Genomic DNA, 19,638 nt, shown 5'->3' with positions numbered 1-19,638 from the left:
ACTTTGCGCCTGAAATCAAATACCCCGAGTGTCATAAATGCAGTAACCTTTTGTCCCTAATGAGTCACGGGTGAAGACGCATCACTCTCCCGACAGTAAAGCCGGCGGCAGATCGAGTTTCCTACGAGCAGGAACAAATACATCATTAAGAGCGAACGGCCCGCAGTTATTCTGGGCCCTTCAGATTATGGGATGAGCAGATATTTCTATGTTTGTCGGCTACTGCGTGCGTAGCCTTCATCATCCTGACAGCGAGTGAGCGCCAGGGCACGGCCGCGGGAACAGGTGCTCTTTATAACGTGACCAGACTCTACCATTGTAAACTGTAAAGCTGAAGTTTGTGTCTATACTTAGCCAAGACACTCCAGTGGCTAAAATTGTCACTACCGTACTTTTCGGAGTATAAGTCGCACCAGCCAAAAAAATGCACAATAGAGAAGAAAGAACACAACAAGTGTGAAAATAACAAATAATATCACATATAAGTCGCTACGGAGTATAGGTATAAGTATAAATAAAGTAAATAAAGTGTAAGTTGCACCCAGGCCAAAACTATGAAAAACGGTGGGACTTATAGTTCGGAAAATACGGTACTAGCGGGATGAACGGCCAACATGTACGGAGCCCTGTATGGGACAAAAAATAAATAAAAAGTTTTCCGAAAATTGAGGATATTTTTTCTTTCTACGCGGTTCCAGTGTCGTTTTTGTCTTTTTGAACGGCGACTGCAGGTTCACACAGTTGTTATGAAAATTAAGGCAGTCAATAACGATTAACGATGTCATGATATCACATGTTTTTAAAAGGAAAAAAACAACATGATCTAACAATTACTCGCTATAACTGAGACCATAACCAAACAACAGTGTATAAATAAATGATCCCTGTTTAAAAAAGATACATTTAAAACACTGTGAAGTGAAGTAATTAAATTTTATTCTATTTTCTAACACATTCCTCCAGTTTGTGACCAGCTTTATGAAATGTGACTTTCTGAATTAAAATAAAGTAAATGTGACAAAAACAGACAGGTTTTTGGACTGTAGATTGAATTAAAAAAGGCTCCGTTATGATTATTATTGTTTAATCCTTACGATTACATTGTGACCGGAATAATCACAATTATTGATTTACCGAATAATCTTGATTTTTATTCACGGTTATTTTAGAAGTTGACTATTCAGCAATATTTTTTTTTTAATTAGTTGAGACTTTTCATGCACATTATCAATCAATCATCCATCCATCCATCCATTTTCTGCCGCTTATCCGGGGCCGGGTCGCAGGGACAGCAGTCTGAGCAGGGACTCCCATACTTCCTTCTCCCCAGACACTTCCTCCAACTCCTCCGGGGGGATCCCGAGGCGTTCCCAGGCCAGCCGAGAGACATAGTCTCTCCAGCGTGTCCTGGGTCTTCCCCGGGGCCTCTTCCCGGTGGGACATGCCTGAAACACCTCCCGAGGGAGGCGCCCAGGAGGCATCCGGAACAGATGCCCGAGCCACCTCAGCTGGCTCCTCTCGACGTGGAGGAGCAGCGGCTCTACTCCGAGCTCCCCCCGTGTGGCCGAGCTCCTCACCTTATCTCTAAGGGAGCGCCCAGCCACACGGCGGAGGAAACTCATTTCGACCACTTGTATCCGCAATCTTATTCTTCCGGTCACTACCCATAGCTCATGACCATAGGTGAGGGCAGGAACGTAGACCGACCGGTAAATAGAGAGCTTTGCCTTTCGGCTCAGCTCCCTCTTCACCACAACGGTCCGATGCAGCGACTGCATCACTTCAGCCGCTGCACCGATCCGCCTGTCGATCTCACGCTCCATCCTTCCCTCACTCGTGAACAAGACCCCGAGATACTTGAACTCCTCGACTTGGGGCAAGGACTCCCCACTCACCTGAAGAGGGCAAGCCACCTTTTTCCGGTCGAGAACCATGGCCCGGGATTTGGAGGTGCTGATTCTCATCCCAGTCGCTTCACACTCGGCTGCAAACCGTCCCAGTGCATGTTGCAGGTCCGGGTTTGATGGAGCCATCAGGACAACATCGTCTGCAAACAGCAGAGATGGAATCCTGTGGTCCCCAAACCGGACACCCTCCGACCCCTGACTGCGCCTAGAAATTCTGTCCATAAAAATTATGAACAGAACCGGTGACAAAGGGCAGCCCTGGCGGAGTCCAACATGCACTGGGAACAGGTCTGACTTACTGCCGGCAATGCGAACACAGCTCCTGCTCCGGTCATACTCCCGGAGCACCCCCCAAAGGACACCCCGAGGGACACGGTCGAAAGCCTTCTCCAGATCCACAAAGCACATGTGGACTGGTTGGGCAAACTCCCATGAACCCTCGAGCACCCGATGGAGGGTATAGAGCTGGTTCAGTGTTCCACGACCGGGACGAAAACCACTCTGCTCCTCCTGAATCCGAGGTTCGACTATCGGTCGGATTCTCCTCTCCAGTACCTTGGAATAGACCTTACCCGGAAGGCTGAGGAGTGTGATCCCTCTGTAGTTGGAACACACCCTCCGGTCCCCCTTTTTGAACAGAGGGACCACCACCCCGGTCTGCCAGTCCAGAGGCACGGTCCCCGACCGCCACGCGATGTTGCGTGTCAACCAAGACAGTCCTACAACATCCAGATACTTTAGGTACTCAGGGCGGATCTCATCCACCCCTGGAGCCCTGCCACCGAGGAGTTTGCGAACAACCTCAATGACTTCAGCTTGGGTGATGGATGAGCCAGCCTCTGAGTCCCCGGTCTCTACTTCCTCTTCGGAAGACGTGACTGAGGGATTAAGGAGATCCTCAAAATATTCCTTCCACCGTCCGACGACATCCCCAGTTGAGGTCAGCAGGCCTCCACCCGCACCGTAAACGATGTTGGTGAGACACTGCTTCCCCCTCCTGAGGCGCCGGACGGTTTGCCAGAATTTCTTTGGTGCCGATCGATAGTCCTCCTCCATGGCCTCCCCGAACTCCTCCCAGGCCCGGGTTTTTGCCTCTGTGACAGCACGAGCCGCGGCTCGCTTGGCCTGCCGATACCTGTCGATGACCTCCGGAGACCCACAAGCCAGAGTGGCCTGATAGGCCTCCTTCTTCAGTCTGACGGCATCCCTTACTTCTGGTGTCCACCACCGGGTTCGGGGGTTGCCGCCACGACAGGCACCGGAGACCTTGCGACCACAGCTCCGAGCAGCCGCATCAACAATGGAGGCGGAGAACATGGTCCACTCGGACTCAATGTCCCCAACCTCCCCCGGGACATGGGAGAAGCTCTCCCGGAGGTGCGAGTTGAATACCCTACTGACAGAGGGCTCCACTAGACGTTCCCAACAGACCCTCACAATGCGCTTGGGTCTGCCAAGTCTGTCCGGCTGTCCGGCTTCCTTCCTGGTGATTGGTTGACAACTCTCTTCACCCGAGTGTCCAAGACACGCGGCCGGAGGTCAGATGACACGACAACAAAGTCGATCATTGACCTCCGGCCTAGGGTGTCCTGGTGACATGTGCACTTGTGCTTGAACATGGTGTTCGTTATGGACAATCTGTGGCTAGCACAGAAGTCCAATAACTGAACACCGCTCGGGTTCAGATCGGGGAAGCCGTTCTTCCCGATCACCCCTCCCCAGGTGTCACTGTCATTGCCCACGTGGGCGTTGAAGTCCCCCAGTAGAACAACGGAGTCCCTGGTCGGTGCACTGTCCAGTACTCCTCCCAAGGACTCCAAGAAGGCACTGCTGTTCGGCCCGTAGGCCGCCACAACAGTGAGAGACCTGTCCCCCACCCGAAGGCGGAGGGACACGACCCTCTCGTTCACTGGGGTAAACTCCAACACCTGGCGGCTGAGCAGAGGGGCTATAAGCAAGCCCACACCAGCCCGCCGCCTCTCACCGCGGGCAACACCAGAGAAGTGGAGCGTCCAGCCCCTCTCGAGGAGATGGGCTCTAGAGCCCAAACTGTGCGTGGAGGTGAGGCCGACTATATCTAGTAGGTATCGCTCAACCTCCCGCACAAGCTCAGGCTCTTTCACGAGGTGACATTCCATGTCCCCAGAGTTAGTCTCTGTGTCTGGAGATCTGGTCACAAAGGCCCCTGCCGTCGACTGCTGCCCAGATCTCTCTGCACCGGCCCATTATGGATCCTCCTGCGGGTGGTGGGCCCACGGGAGGGCGGCCCCACGTCGCTCCTTCGGGCTGTGCCCGGCCGGGCCCCGTGGGGTAAGACCCGGCCACCAGGCGCTCGCCATCAAGCACCCATCCCAAGCCTGGCTCCAGGATGGGGCCCCGGTGACGCCGATCCGGGCGACGTAAACGGCCTTGTTTTTGTTGTCATCATAAGAGGCTTCTGAACCGATCTTTGTCTGACCCGTCACCTAGGACCTGTTTGCCTTGGGAGACCCTACCAGGGGCTTGAAGCCCCCGACAACATAGCTCCCGGGATCATTCGGGCGCTCAAACCCCTCCACCACGTTAAGGTGTCGGTTCAAGGTGCATTATCAACCATATAAAGTAGAAATATGCTCATTGAAGGCTTCTAGATCTAGAGAATATTTACGAATTAAAGTGTATTATTGATGAAATGATTTCATTTGATTTAATAATTACAGTGTCTTTGTTATGAAAAATATGGTCATATGTGTTTAAGCGTCTGTACAGTCCAGATAACAATGGCGATTATAAAAATACAACTAAGATCTTTTATTTGATCATTTAATAGTCGACCAGTCACAATTAGTCGATTAATCATTGCAGCCCAAATTAAAATACAAGTTATTATAACCCCATTTATTGCAAATAAATACATGTTGTACTATGTTTTGCAAAGTGAAAAAGATCATTTCTGAACTTTACAACAATACAAGGCCATACTGATCTTGACAAATACATGTTGGTCATTATCGCTCAGCAGGACTAATATCAAATATCGGTTTCAGCTGCTAAAATCCATGTAGGACCACCCATAACTACAAAGATCCACAGGAAAGAGAGCATGGCCCGATACATGAGACAAATATCATGGAGAATATCACTCAGCAAAACCATACATCACTCTATACTGTGCCTGTGGACAGGAAATACTGTCATTTTGAAACGGTTAGCACAGCAGCAGATTAATTTCCTTTTTGCTGAGAGCTGCACAGTTCCCTACAGGTGCAGGGGGGAGATTTCCTAAACTGGAACCAGGATTTTCTGAAAAGCACGGGAGGATAGGTCAGAGGTGTCATGGGTGTGGGCCCAACTACGGTGAAAACAAATGTACAAATCAAGTGCAAGTTTCCATCATGACTATAACTGAGCTATGGAACCTGCTTCGTGCCTATTTCAGTACGGAAACAAAGGAAAATAAAAGTGACGAGCATTGCGCACAACTAATTAAAAAAACTGATTTGGATTAAAGCTCAAGCTCAAGCTTAAATATATCACAAATGCATCGATATCGCACCAAATTAAATATATTGCAATAACAACAAGAGCCACCAGCTGACAAAAAAGTACTGTTTTTAATTTGACTAATACATTAAGATCCAGTACAGCTGGTTAATATAAGACGACAAAGTGCATTCTGCATCTAAATATCAAGCGTTTTACTCTCCAAAAACCAGGAAGTGCACTGTTAGCTTGCTAGTTGTTGTTAGCTTTACAGTGAACTCTCTCAGGCTTCTGAGACTCATGAAAAGTGCTTACAAACTCATTACTATGAATAAATAAGAGGCTCTGGATACCGTACTTTTCTGACTTTTTTAGTTCCCTCCCTTTTTTACATTTGAACCCAGCGGCCCTTACAACGGTGTGTCTAATTTATAGATTTTTACTGGCTAACTCTAGCAGGAAGCGCAAGCGTTTGACACACTGTAGAAGGAAGACGTTGTGTTCTCTGTATTTTAAGCTTTAAGACGCAAAGACACACGTGGAGCGCGGACAGGCGATATACGAGTTTAGAACCCGTCGCGATGAAATGACACTTTCTTGGCGCGACCTGCCCCGTGCATCACTACTGTGAATCAGCTCACACAGACTCATCAAGGACAGAGGGGACAGTAGGGACAGCTCAGACGTGTTCTCTGTATGTTAAACCTCAAAATGCTGTGTATTTTTATTACAATCCAACTCATATACACTGAGAAATTAGTCTAATTAGACACCCGCGAGACCTCTGGTTCAAAAGACAACCGGACCACTACCGTACCATACTACATGTGTAAATATCTCATGTTACAAGGTGGGCACCTGTGGCTTATTGACAGGTGCGGCCCGTATGTGTACAATTTATTATTTCTTAGTACATTTCGTTGGAGCGGCACGTGAGAAACTGAAGAATACCTTTGGACATTTTGTCTTTTTCAAGACAGTAAAAATCAGTTACAGCGCCTTTAACAGCCCAGCATATTGTAACAATCCCCAGTATCATGCAGCCCTCATAAAGATGATCACAAAAACAATGAATAATTGAGTATTATACATGAAAGACTGCCGGCTGAAACACGTGCAACTGATAAATGGAATAAAACGTCTATTTCAGTGACACTTGCATATTTCAAAACTCGATTCTTTGTTGCGCGGCTTTGTGGGACAATGCTCCGTTTGAACCGTGTCTTAAACTGAACACAATACAACTTGATACAACACAAATAAAAAGACAAAAGCCCCTTCCAAGTCTTTTTGATCCTCTTCCAACCACTTTGCTCCATCAGCATAAATTCAGGACCGGCTGCGAGGAAGACAAGTAATGTATTTCAGATGGAAAAAAAAAATTGAGGAGGTTGAGCCCGGTAACATCTGGAGCCGGACTCACAATCCTTCACTGTCACCGAGCTACAGCTGCCGACTAAATCTGAGCATATTTTTAACCCGCGCTCAAATATCTGACCACATGCTTATTCCGGAGCCTGATATGGCTTTGTGTTGCTTCTTCGGACAATGCGAGTTTGGATTTTACAGGGCGCCTCCCTGTTCTACACCGATGTATAGACGACACTGTTCTGCTCGTATAAACAAGCGACGACTTTACACAATCTACTGTAATTGAGAGAAACATTTAGACCTGTGTCATTTGAGTCCATGACAAATCGAGCGACCGCGACGTCTGTTACGATAAAACATTTTCTAGTGTGATATATCGCGACGGAAAATATCACGATATATGATAATACTCAAACTACTTTATGAAGCAGGAAAATGCCACAAAAGTAATTAGCTGTAATAAAGAAAGGGCAGAATTAAACACTTTAGTAGTTTGTTAGAATAACTTCTGCGTCATTTGTTAATTATTCAACTGGTCTAAAGCTGAAATGTTCATATATTTACCAAAAATGTAAGAAAGGTTTCCAAATCCAAAAAGGTATTGTTCCAGCTTTCTTTTATTGAACAAGGAGTCGATCCCCAATAAACTAAATTCATTGTAAATATCGTCAAGGAAGAAACCAAAAAGATGAGTTATTACAGACCATAGTAAAAAACCCTAATCCCTAAAATAGAAGATGACATTAAACATTATTTATGACATCACATATTCCGTCATTTCCTAGGCTGCGTGTCCTGTTTGATCCCGGTTTGGTCATGATCTAGTCTCGGTTTAGTCATGATCTAGTCCCGGTTTAGTCATGATCTAGTCCCGGTTTAGTCATGATCTAGTCCCTGTTTAGTCATGATCTAGTCCCGGTTTAGTCATGATCTAGTCCCGGTTTAGTCATGATCTAGTCCCTGTTTAGTCATGATCTAGTCCCGGTTTAGTCATGATCTAGTCCCGGTTTAGTCATGATCTAGGCAAGTTTATGATCTAGTCCCGGTTTGGTCATGATCTAGTCCCGGTTTGGTCATGATCTAGTCCCGGTTTAGTCATGATCTAGTCCCGGTTTAGTCATGATCTAGTCCCGGTTTAGTCATGATCTAGGCAAGTTTATGATCTAGTCCCGGTTTGGTCATGATCTAGTCCCGGTTTGGTCATGATCTAGTCCCGGTTTAGTCATGATCTAGTCCCGGTTTAGTCATGATCTAGTCCCGGTTTAGTCATGATCTAGGCAAGTTTATGATCTAGTCCCGGTTTGGTCATGATCTAGTCCCGGTTTGGTCATGATCTAGTCCCGGTTTAGTCATGATCTAGGCAAGTTTATGATCTAGTCCCGGTTTGGTCATGATCTAGTCCCGGTTTGGTCATAATCTAGTCCCGGTTTAGTCATGATCTAGTCCCGGTTTGGTCATGATCTAGTCCCGGTTTGGTCATGATCTAGTCCCGGTTTAGTCATGATCTAGTCCCGGTTTAGTCATGATCTAGTCCCGGTTTAGTCATGATCTAGTCCCGGTTTAGTTGAGGCAGATTTGGTTTTGTCCTGTGCTAGTCCCGGTTTAGTCATGATCTAGTCCCGGTTTAGTCATGATCTAGTCCCGGTTTAGTCATGATCTAGTCCCGGTTTAGTTGAGGCAGATTTAGTTTTGTCCTGTGCTAGTCCCGGTTTAGTCATGATCTAGACCCAGTTTAGTCATGATCTAGTCCCATCTTGCACCATTGTTTTATGTTGCGTGAAAGCGGCTTTAGTCATCAAACTGACTAACCTGTTTCGTCGTCTTAAACAAACACACACACCCTCTCTATCCCACTTCACGACCCCCCGCACTCAACATGTGCTCGCTGTGCGTCAGAACATCGTGCGCTCATCCTCGGTGACGCAGACTAAATGAAGAGAGCCTTAACCGCGATGGCCTCGGCCGTCACTCTCCTCCTCCATAAAAGCCCCGGCGCTCACACCATCATTTACACAACGGCCTCATAAAAGCCACTCTGACATTCCCCACAGTGTGGCGCGAGGATACGGCCCTCGCTATTGCGTTAGCGGGCAGCTCCCGGCGGCCATCCGTTACCCCGGGCGGACAGTCGGCGGGGGCTAATGGGACGCTCTCGAGCCCCCGACTGGTTTGACCCGCCCGGTGCGAGCTGTAAGCCACTACACTAGTCCCGCAGATCATTTTGCACCGCTCCAGTGTCTGTTAATCAATTTAGTCCCGGGCTGAGGAGGATGAGGAGACACTAATAAGGCTTTCTGGGCCGTCCCCAGGGAGCGAGCATTATAAAGAACCTACATTATTTATCAGCAGGGTCCTGGATGGGGCCTCCATTAGCCCCCGCTCAATGGCTATAAACAGACGAGTGCAGGAAGACAGAAAGAGAAAGAGAGTGATAGATAACTAGAAAGACAAATGCAAAGAGAGGGGGAAGAGGGGGACTGACGGCAGAAGGGAACGTTTTGAAGAATGGCCGGGATCTGGATTAAGTGCCTTCACGTCTCGTCGCAGGGTAAATGGTGACGCTTACGAGGATGCTGCATATGCTTTTGCACAATTACAAACACATAAATATGCAGCTATTTGATCCCCAAAAGTGTCCATAAAAAAAAGTCATACGTAGCCAGTTCTGAAAGAGCCTTTGTGTCTGTGTGAAAGAGAAAAAACGTCAAAATCACTTTCCGGACTGGTCTGTTTAGCTGCTTTAGGGGTTAAAAGAATGCCTTAAACTAAGAGGAACCTTTGCTCAGTTTATCCACATTAAATCGTCTCACAAACATCTACAAACTGATTATTGCGTATCTCAACATCTTCTGCCCGTATTTACCGTACAGAGCGACATACGGATCAAAGCACCCACATTGAACTGACCGAATCACTTAACAAAGTATATATTTTTTTACTGTGGTATCGTGTGAGGCTATAGTTCATGAAAATATGGAATAGGATGATGTCAATACAGTTATAAGATATTCCTTTATTGTCCACACATGGGTTGTCGCTATGCAAACAGTTCAAACCTTGATTTTTGATGCTAGGAATACAAGGAATATACTACATTCTCCACTAAATATGATAATTTAATAAATAATAGATAAATGCTCTTTTTAGGTCGTTTTTTTTCTTCTTTTATTAAGGATTTTTTGGCCCAAAGGCCTCAATAGACAGGACAGTTTTAGTGTGAAAAGGGATTTGAACTCACAACGCTGCAGCCTGGCACATTTTCAACACAAATAATGATAATAGGTTAATAAATGTTCCCATGTGGTCTTATATATACGTTCTGATAAAGAGCAAGACCATTCTGAAACTATCAAAGGTCACATTTTGCCATATTTATCTGAATTTTTTCTTGTTTTAGCATCGATTACGATCTGATTTTTGATACTTTTGACGACCCGTCATTACAATTGACATATTCTTCATAGGCCGTGAATAGGGATTATTCAGTTAATTGACAATCGTGATTATTCAGGTCTCAATATAATCATAAGAACCAAAAAAATAGTAACCGTGACAATTTTAGAAGCAAAATTAAGTATTTTTAATTCAATCTATTGTCCAAAAGGTTGACTTGGATGTAAAGAACTTATTTTACCTGGATGTTTTTGTCACATTTAACTTTAGTTAGTCTTCCACTGTTGTTTAGTCACAGTCTCAATAATCGTAACAATGTTTTTTCTCACAATAATCGTCACAACAAAATTTGACATGGTGATGAAAGCATTTCCTCTTTTTCTTCTTTTTTTAATGTTTCTACTGTCTACACTTAGTTTGTGTGGATTATAACACAAAAACCACATAAATAGTCAGTTCTATGGATATCATGATTTCATAGTCTAACGATTATTTGCGATTATTAACGTCACAACCAAAACGAATAATACAATCCTAAACGTTCTTTCCTTTTTGTGTTTTCTTAACACATTGACGCTCCTCAATGTGTGACCTGCTTTACGAGGAAAGGGTGAGCAGAAAGGACTTAATTCTGCTTCTAAAATCATCACATTTCATCACTAAAAAGACATTACCGGTTTTATTTATTTAAAAAAAAATACTTTTCTAGAAAATTATTTTTTTTTTAATTCTAAAAAACCTTATCATTGTAATTTTTCAATCTTTCTGATTATATTGTGACTTAAATAATCACGATTATTGATCAATCTCTGGTCAGTTCCTCACCACAATACTGTTGTCCCTGGCGATGTCACGATATAACATTTTAGCGATTCAATTATTGTGGGGGAAAAAAAACATTATTCACCATTATTTAGACTCAAGCAACAGTGATATTTTACATTTTACATTTTCTTTCCCGTTGTCTGACCTGTCACTGTTCCTCAAGTTTGTGACCAGCTTTCCAAAAACAAACTTTCTGAACGCGATTTTTTTTTTTTTATTTGACATAAACAGCCAGATAAAATAAAGTCCTTAACATATAGGCCTCTTTTTCGGGCTGTACGTTTATCAAAAAACACTTAATCTTGCTCACGACCCAAACAATCGCGATCAACATGAGAAGAATCGCTTCGGAGCAAGCGTTCGGTGAGTTTGGTCGCGTCGTTTGAGCTGCAGAGAACACATGGGGGTTTCTGCAGCCATCTCAACCATGCCCGGCACTCGGCGGTGGGTTAGTGTTGTGTTAGGGCGGACACCTCACCCCGACATATGCTGTCCCGGGACAGACACCCTCGACTGTGGTCACTACTGTTGTGACTGGATACGGCGGACGCAGGAATGCTCCGAACCTATATTTACTCCACCTCGGTTACTATAGCGCTTCCACATCTACTGTAGCAATAAATAGCCACAGTTTTTTTGTGGTTTTTCCCCCTCAGTATGATGTGAACACACTATTGAACTGCAAATTAGGATTGTCAAAAGCATCCACAGTCAGATACTGATCCATACTATCACAACACTAGTATTTGAGCAATTGATGACACTAAAAAAATCACTTTAACAGTACAGAATTTGAACTTTCGGTATCGAGAATTAAGTATATTCCTTATATTCCTTAGTCATTGCATGGTTTTCCTTGTACAGTCCAAAATTGGCCTTGATTTAGTCTTGGTTTTGTCTCTGTTATTCATTTATTTATTTATTTATAGAGGGAAAATGTGCAAATCAGAGCATACAATTATGTATTTTAATATAATTGACAATGATTGCGTCAAAAGGTATATTAAATTGCAATATTGTCTGGTAACATTGTGCTGTACTAGCGTCTATAATGTGTGTTTAAAATAATAAATGTCAATTCAGAAAAAAATATTTAACCCAAAGAGTTTCTGAACAATTTCGAGCTCTGAACGCGACAATAAACAAAGAATCGACTGTTATTTTGCATCGAAAACGTCCAAAAATTCTCATTATAATGTGTGTTTAAAAGGCCAAATGTCAATACAGAAAAAAACTCTTTAACAGAACAAAATTTGACATTGCCTGAAGAGTTTCTGAACGATTTCGAGCTCTCACCGCGACATTAAATAAAGAATCGACCGTTATTTTGCGTCAAAAACGTCCAAAAATCACCACGAATTCAACACGACTCGCGGGAAATCGGAGAGACAAGGACAAACGCGTGTCCTTTGGGTAATCTGATATGTCATCCTCGATAAGGACGGGACATCCAGCCTTTCACAGCCATTTGAACATGAAAACACACACGCAGAGGCTCACAGTGCAGCAATGACAAGCCAATTGAGCAATCACTGCACGCTGCCCGGGACGAAGGATACGAGGACGCGTACTAAACAGTGCGCAGAGCTTATGCATGACTTACGCACATGTTATCATCCACTTTAAACTGACTACAAAGGCAGAGTTGTTGTTGTTTTTGTCATCTTCATCTGCAATGCGCACCCTGTTGCTTCAAAATCACACTAATGTTAACATAATAAGACACGGAAAAGATCATTCCCTCCAAAATAAAACACGCACACATTTACGCACAAAATTACGCACAGCGCTCTTACTCTACGCCCACTTTCCTCCTCCTCCCCCCGAATCAAGCAGCTTCTGCGCCCCGACGTTTATTCCGTGTAGCGGGGCTTGATTTTGTACGAATTATAAGCAAATCGCGTTAAATCCGTGCGGGAGGGGGGGGGAAACGCGTACGGGTGTGAAAGGCGCGCGCCGAACTTTACGCGTAAACATCGGTGCGGAAAAGAAAGAGAAGAAGAACAAGAAGAAGAAGAAGAAGAAGAAGAAGAAGAAGAAGGAAAAAGAGGAAAAGTTTTGCAGCAACTGAAACGTCAAAAAAACACACGCAACAACGCCGAAAACGCGTGTGTAAATAACGCGTGCGGGGAAAGTTTGGGACGGGTTTTACAAGTTAGAAGTTGAGAGTACCTTTTCGGTGCCGCCGCCGCTGTGCGTTCTCTCCAGTGCGCGCGCGCCTCGGCTGTGCTCGGGCCTGGCGTCAGCGAGTCGCGCGGCCGCATCACACTCCGCCGGAGCCAGTATCACGCCGCGGGATGCAACGCTCATAACAACAAGGCCTACTTTTCTTTTTTTTTACACACACGTCTTGTCCCATCTTCAGTCACTATTATGTAACTGTAAAACAATGTTATGTGTGCCAACCGTAGAGGGAGGAAGGATCTGTCTGTCAGTGTGATTTATTATTATTCTTTAAATCTGGTGATGATTGAGTGAGAAAGAAAGAAAGAAAGAAAGTGTGCAGTTTAGAAGGTGGTAGTTTCAGTTTCGTGTTTAGTGCATTTATTATTGCTAAAACTACACTTGTGTCAATGTAATACTTCATTTAAACTGGAAAAAAAACTTTGCATAACAGGGTTGTGTGTATTGATGTAGTCTTACCTGTGAAGCCCGTTATTATTCTTTTAAATCTGGTGATGACTGAGTGAGAAAGAAAGAAAGTGTGCAGTTTAGAAGGTAGTAGTTTCAGTTTTGTGTTTAGTGCATTTACTATTGCTAAAACTACACTTTTTACAGTTTATGATGAATCAGTTCAACATGTGTCAATGTAATACTTCACTAACACTGAAAAACTTTGAATATAAGGCAGTGTGCATTGATGTAGTCTCACCTGTGAAGCCCATTTTTGGCAACTCTTGATCCAAATGTGTTTAAAAACGTCTTGTGCAACTCAAGCACACTTTTAAATCACAAGTTTATCCAAACAAAGTCTGAACTGATCTTAACACTGAGGCTTATCTGATCCTCTGATAGCCCGGTGAACTTGTGAACTGCCGGGTGCTCTCAGTTCCTTTTCTGCCTTGATAGTGAGATGATAAGGACTATTTATGTTGCCCGGAGAACAAAAGTGTCTGAAGAGCAGTACAAGCTCAAAGCGTGCTCACACATGCCTCCTCCGGCATCGACGTCACTCAGCAACTCTTGTGTCCTCAGGTGTGAAACTTCTCACTCTCAAGAGACATTGGTGTTGCACGTCCAAAGCATTTGCATGAAAAGGCCATGAAAGTGTTCAACTCGAAGAGATTTTGTGTGTAAAATGACCTTGGCTTGATTATAAGTGGCCATTAGTGAGACAAACAATCACAATAGCAACATACAAATTATACAGAAAATACAAACAAATAAAATATAATAATAATGATGATAACAATAAACTATACAATTAATTAAAATAAAATAAAAAGTTTACTTCATTATTTTTTAGTATTATATTTTTGCTTTTTAGTGAGACAAACAATTACAATAGCAACATGAAAATATACAGAAAATACAAAAAATAATAATAATAGTAATAAACTCTATCATTAATTAAAATAAAATAAAAAGTTTGTATCGTTATTATTTTATTATTATATTTTTGCTTTTTAGTGAGACAAACAATTACAATAGCAACATAAAATATACAGAAAATACCAAAAAAAAGAAAATAATAATAGTAATAAACTCTATAATTAATTCAAACAAGTTCGCGTCATTATGAGTCCAGTGCAGCGCTGCAGCAGTTGAGAGCGGGACTAGATTCTCCAGAAGACATCGCGGAAGGAAACGGCGCGAGCGGAGGAGGGCTCGCGGCGCGTGTGACGTCACGGGGCTGGCGACAGCATGTCTGAGCGAGCCGCACGTGAATAAATCTGGGGAGGGGGAGCGGGAGGAGGCCGGGATGGAGAGGTGGATGGAAGGCCGCCGATCACGATGAAGATGATGATGAGTGGCAACAGAAAGATGGCTCCCCGAAGTTGTTCAGATGAAGCCTTTCAAAAAACACATGACAGCTATTCAACCGGCGGGGCGGGCTGCACGCGAGGACTCCCCCCTTCTACTACTACTACTTGTACTACTACTGTATAAAGTACTACTACTGTACAAACCCCGTCTGTTGGATGAAAATGAGCTCATAATGTGTGTTTGTTTTTTATGAACTTTTTTTATTATCCCCATGGGGCGCTCTCTGCCTTTCACCCATCATTTACCGTCCCGGGTCGCTGTCAGGAGAGCCCAGGAGCAGAGGACCTTCTCCAGAGTCACACGTCACTGGGGGATGGAGGAGACACGTTCAAACTCAGCACAAACAGTACAGTAAATACAGTAAATACCTCCCATTTTGCCTTAGCCTTAAGACTAATGAACAGAAATAGTCTCTTTATGTGCATTTATGTGTTGTATACAAAGAAGCAAGCCGCCATGATCGCATTAACATAAGCATTCAACCACTTTCTCCTGGATAATGTCTCCAATCACACGTCTGATCCGTCTCACGTGTTGTCCTGTTGCTTTGGAGCTGGTCACGGCCGATGGACACAACCTGAAAGTGTTCCTTGTAGAGACACGTGCCTCTTCAGCCCGTGCTTGAGATATCTCGCCTTAACTGGCCTAACTCGCTCGCTCGATGACGGTTTTGGAGTAGTGGTTCCCAATCGGGGCTCCGGAATCCCCAGGGGGCGCCAAAGATTGCAGGTGTGGGGGGTTTGTCGCTGCAAATGGGGTTGTAAAAATTTCACACGCTTCTCGGGGAAACAGGGAAAACCTAATGTGGAATTTGGGGGTGACGATACTAACATTTCAAACTCGGGAAATATCGATACAAAGGAATAGGCTCGATACCGATATTGAGTCTATAATGACAATAGAAACATTTTGAGCATTGAATCTGATGTAATGTTCAACAGTAAAAAGGCTATTTCGTGCTCGAGATCATTCTACAACTGTCCAGGAAACTTGAGATTATGTGATTTGATTTATTTTTATTGTATTGTTTAAATGTGTTTCTAGCTTCGATATAGTGTCTGGTTTTTGATATTTTTGACAACAATAGCAGAGGTAGGATTGTTTTGGGCACAAACGTTTTACAGACTGACCCGTTCTGTTTGATTATCATCAGACAAATAACCCCAATACAATCTACATTGCTCAGTAGGTTGTATTGAGGTTATCAGTAGATTCTGTAAAGTCATTTAAAGGGCCTGTGACAGGTTTTTACCATTTTCAAATTGTGACTTTATTTGGAGTATTTATACCTGCTGTACATAATATATTATAGTTTTACACCGATTGAGTAGGTATTTGTGTGCAGAAAAAGTTGAAAAATCTGTAAAAAATGACAAGAAGTGACATCACACTAGGGACACTCATTCCAGTCAAAGTTTAGGCATCATTTACACAACTTTTTTGACATTCTAAAAATGTATTAAAGTTGCTCACATACATTTTAATGTATCAAAAAAAAGAAAGTGACATTACATACGTTTTTGTCCAGTGGGTAATTTCCTACTGTGATGTCATCAATTACAAACAGGAAGTAAAACTATAAACCTAAAAAATGTGCTATTCTGTGATGACATTTTTTATAATTTTAAGCAAAATTCGAAATATATTCATCTTAAAGGTTGAATGGACGATTTTTTTGGCCCAAATCTGAGTCTCATTTCCTCGTGCCATGGACTGCAGATTAGTCCTGCCACGTATCAATCATAAAACTCACCTATCGCTCACCTGCAGCCGCGTTCTGGCTCGTCCCCATGAGCAGCACGTTTCCCTGTGTCTAAGCGCATGGATCTACCATAATATAGTTCCCTCAGTGTACGGGACAAAATGAAGACGGAGAAAGACAGTTCGAGCTGGGTAGAAGAAGAGGAAGACTTCAAGCAGAAGGAGGAGGGGGAGGAGTTTGGGGGGTTCTTTTTTTGTACTGGATCAAATGTAATGTTCATGAAAACTGGGAAATGTTTTTATTTTGCCATGTTTGCTTGAGTATATGGAAAAAATAAATGACACTGTCAACAGCATTAGTCTTGTGTCCTGTGGTGTCTACAGTTATGCACACAAGTGTGTGTAGTGTTCACTGTGTGTGTTGTTTTGCACAAAGTGTGAGCAGATATTGTGTTTCCAGTTGTGCAAATCTGAGCCATGTTTTGCAGATTCACGGTGTACTTGCCCCATACGACTCTGTGCACTTAGAAGCAGAATTAGCCAAAAGTGTTTAAGGTTTTCAACAGCAGCGTGTAACTGGTGCAAACATAGTTAAGTCATATGCAACGTGTGTGTTTCATATGGTAAAAAAATATGGTTTTGATCAATTAGTGTAGAGTTTTTACAAGAGTGTTTCATTTTGCAAAGGTGTTTTACTAATTGGGTTTGTGGTTGTGCTAATTGTGTGAAGGGTTTTGCTAAATAAAACAAAACCATCAAAATTGTGTTTATTCAATCGTACAAAACTGTAATCGAATAAACAGCAAACATAAGTATTAAGGTATTTTTAAAGTTATATAGAAGTGTTTGTACACATTTTACCCTGTCGTTACGTGCTCTGACCACTTTCAACGGAAAAAAATCTTGTGATCGTACTTGTCCTCGTGAGGAAAAGGTTGGGGACGGCTAAAGTCAGAACTAAACTGGACTCGAACCACGAACAAGAGAGAACACACCCATTAAAGGCCAAAAATAACCCTTCAAGCTCCAAAACCGCGACCACGACGGTGTCCGAGTGGGAGGACAGGGCGAGGGAGGGTGGTCCACACAACCAGAACCAGACAAACCCATCCAAACTGGCTCTACTGCCTTTAAATCACACGGCCGGAACATGAATAACATCTGAGCGAGTCGCATTAGGTCAGAGTTCACGAGGAGGCTTGGATCTCGGCCTGTCGCTGGCCACAAAGAGGAAGAGCGCAGCGGCGGGTTCGGGATCGATTACGTTACATTCGCCCCGCGGCCTGAACACATGCCGCTCGAAATGCCCAACAGCGACGGGCACACGCGTTTGCCCCCCTCGCCGCACTGCATCTGGCCGGGTCCGATTTCAAACGGGTGGCCTTTTTGGCGCGAGTCCCTCTAGAAATATTGTCCGGGGGGTGTGGTAATATTTGAACGCTGTCTCCGGGGGGCTCTCTCAGTTTGCCCGATCTCCCGTCGCTGCACGGAGACAGAGGACGCACCAATCGGATCGCGCCAATCGGATCGCACCTCGGGTCATGCTGACTTTACACCCAAGAAGATCGGTCGGGTGTATTTATATTTTGTGGTTTAACGTTGATAGTGATAGCCAAGTTATACAAGTTTGCGACGTGCATGTTTCTGTAAGCCATGAGTGCACGATTATTTCAATTCCATCCAATTGTAATTGTACAGTTTTATTACTGTTTTACTGTGTTTTATTACCACATTAAAGATGCACTGTGTAGCTTTACCCCCACCTTCTTGTCTCCGTGAGTTATGGTTATGTTATTGCTTTGTCTCGATTAGAATGAGCCACAATATTGCATTTGTTCAATTAAAGGTGTTTTTTTAGGAGAAAAAATATCTTTAAACGGTGCATTTTTACTGTGAGCGAGTTTGCCTCTCCACAGATCGGCCCTGTAAACTATATATAAGATAAGGGCCCCGTCACGTCAGTCAGATGAATGACACATCTAGTGACATGTCAAGTAAATAAAAACGAAATTTTATCAGTAAAAAATTAAAATATCTGTACAAAAAAGGCACTGTGTCGTTCACGTTAGCATCAGTCGCAGTGTCACGAGTGGAGGGTGGTCTGCCCCGGGCCCTGTGTTGGTCCGCTGGGGTGAAGCAGCTGTCACGGTCACTTGTTAGACACACACTTAACCCTTAAAGCACAGCTGTCCATCAGAGCCGCATTTCACACAAAGGTGTCAGTCTGAACTTCAACCAGCTGCCCCCCCCCATCTCTTTAGCTTCCCGGAAAAGGTTTCATATATTTCATACCCACTGGCTTTTTACGATCTGAATAACTAATCAATGAATCAAAAGAAAAATCTCTGGACGAATCGCTTGCCAAAAGAATTGTTTATGCGTCAGGTGCAGGTCACTTGACACATGATCTCCTGTTGTACAATTATGAGTGTATGTCAAGCTGAGCCCATGTGAAAGACATGTGTTCAGTGTGGGGGGAGGGGCGTGTGTTGGGGGGAGGGGGGGGGAGTCCCGCTTGATTAATGAATTTCTTGACACTCTATATCTTTGAAGATCCTTCTGAGGTCAGCTGCTGAGCAAAGGCCTGTTGTTACCTGCCATTTCAGCCGTTTCATCTTTTCAAAGCAACTTTTGAACATATTTAGGGGCCGTCATTCAAACATATTTAGGGGCCGTCATTCAAACATATTTAGGGGCCGTCTTTCAGCCTTTGACCAGTTTACTATGCATTTATATCAGAAAAAAATATAATATAACTCTTGGTACAAGAAATAAATGTGCTTTTTTTGTAAGTTTTCTATAGCCAGAGCTCTAATCACAATTGGATTGGTGCGTCTGGGGGTGTCGTGTCTGTCATCAGATCAAAGGTGCATCCTGCTAACCGGAGAGCCCGGCCAGAGCAGATGTGCCTTCTCTGAGCTCATACCTCAGGAGAGATCTGCAGCTGGCCCCACCATTGTAAGCGATAGCTATCATGACATCACCTCTTCCT

The 19,638-nt window shown here is 43.9% G+C and overlaps 1 protein-coding gene across 1 annotated transcript in view; it reads right to left on the bottom strand.

The window, feature by feature from the left end:
• The window catches only part of smad1 (SMAD family member 1), a 31,775-nt gene extending 18,570 nt beyond the window's left edge, over positions 1-13,205 (bottom strand). The window contains exon 1 of the mRNA XM_072462716.1: positions 13,131-13,205. The gene's annotated coding sequence lies outside the window, so the exon portion shown is untranslated. The remainder of the gene's footprint in view (positions 1-13,130) is intronic.
• Positions 13,206-19,638: the final 6,433 nt, after the last annotated feature.

Source organism: Eucyclogobius newberryi, unplaced genomic scaffold (assembly GCF_026437365.1).
Source record: "Eucyclogobius newberryi isolate DKJ021-1_F unplaced genomic scaffold, fEucNew1.0.hap1 SCAF_4, whole genome shotgun sequence".
NCBI classification, from domain to species: domain Eukaryota; kingdom Metazoa; phylum Chordata; class Actinopteri; order Gobiiformes; family Gobiidae; genus Eucyclogobius; species Eucyclogobius newberryi.
The sequence above is the reverse complement of the archived record's forward strand: the minus strand, read 5'-3'. Positions and strand labels throughout refer to the sequence as shown.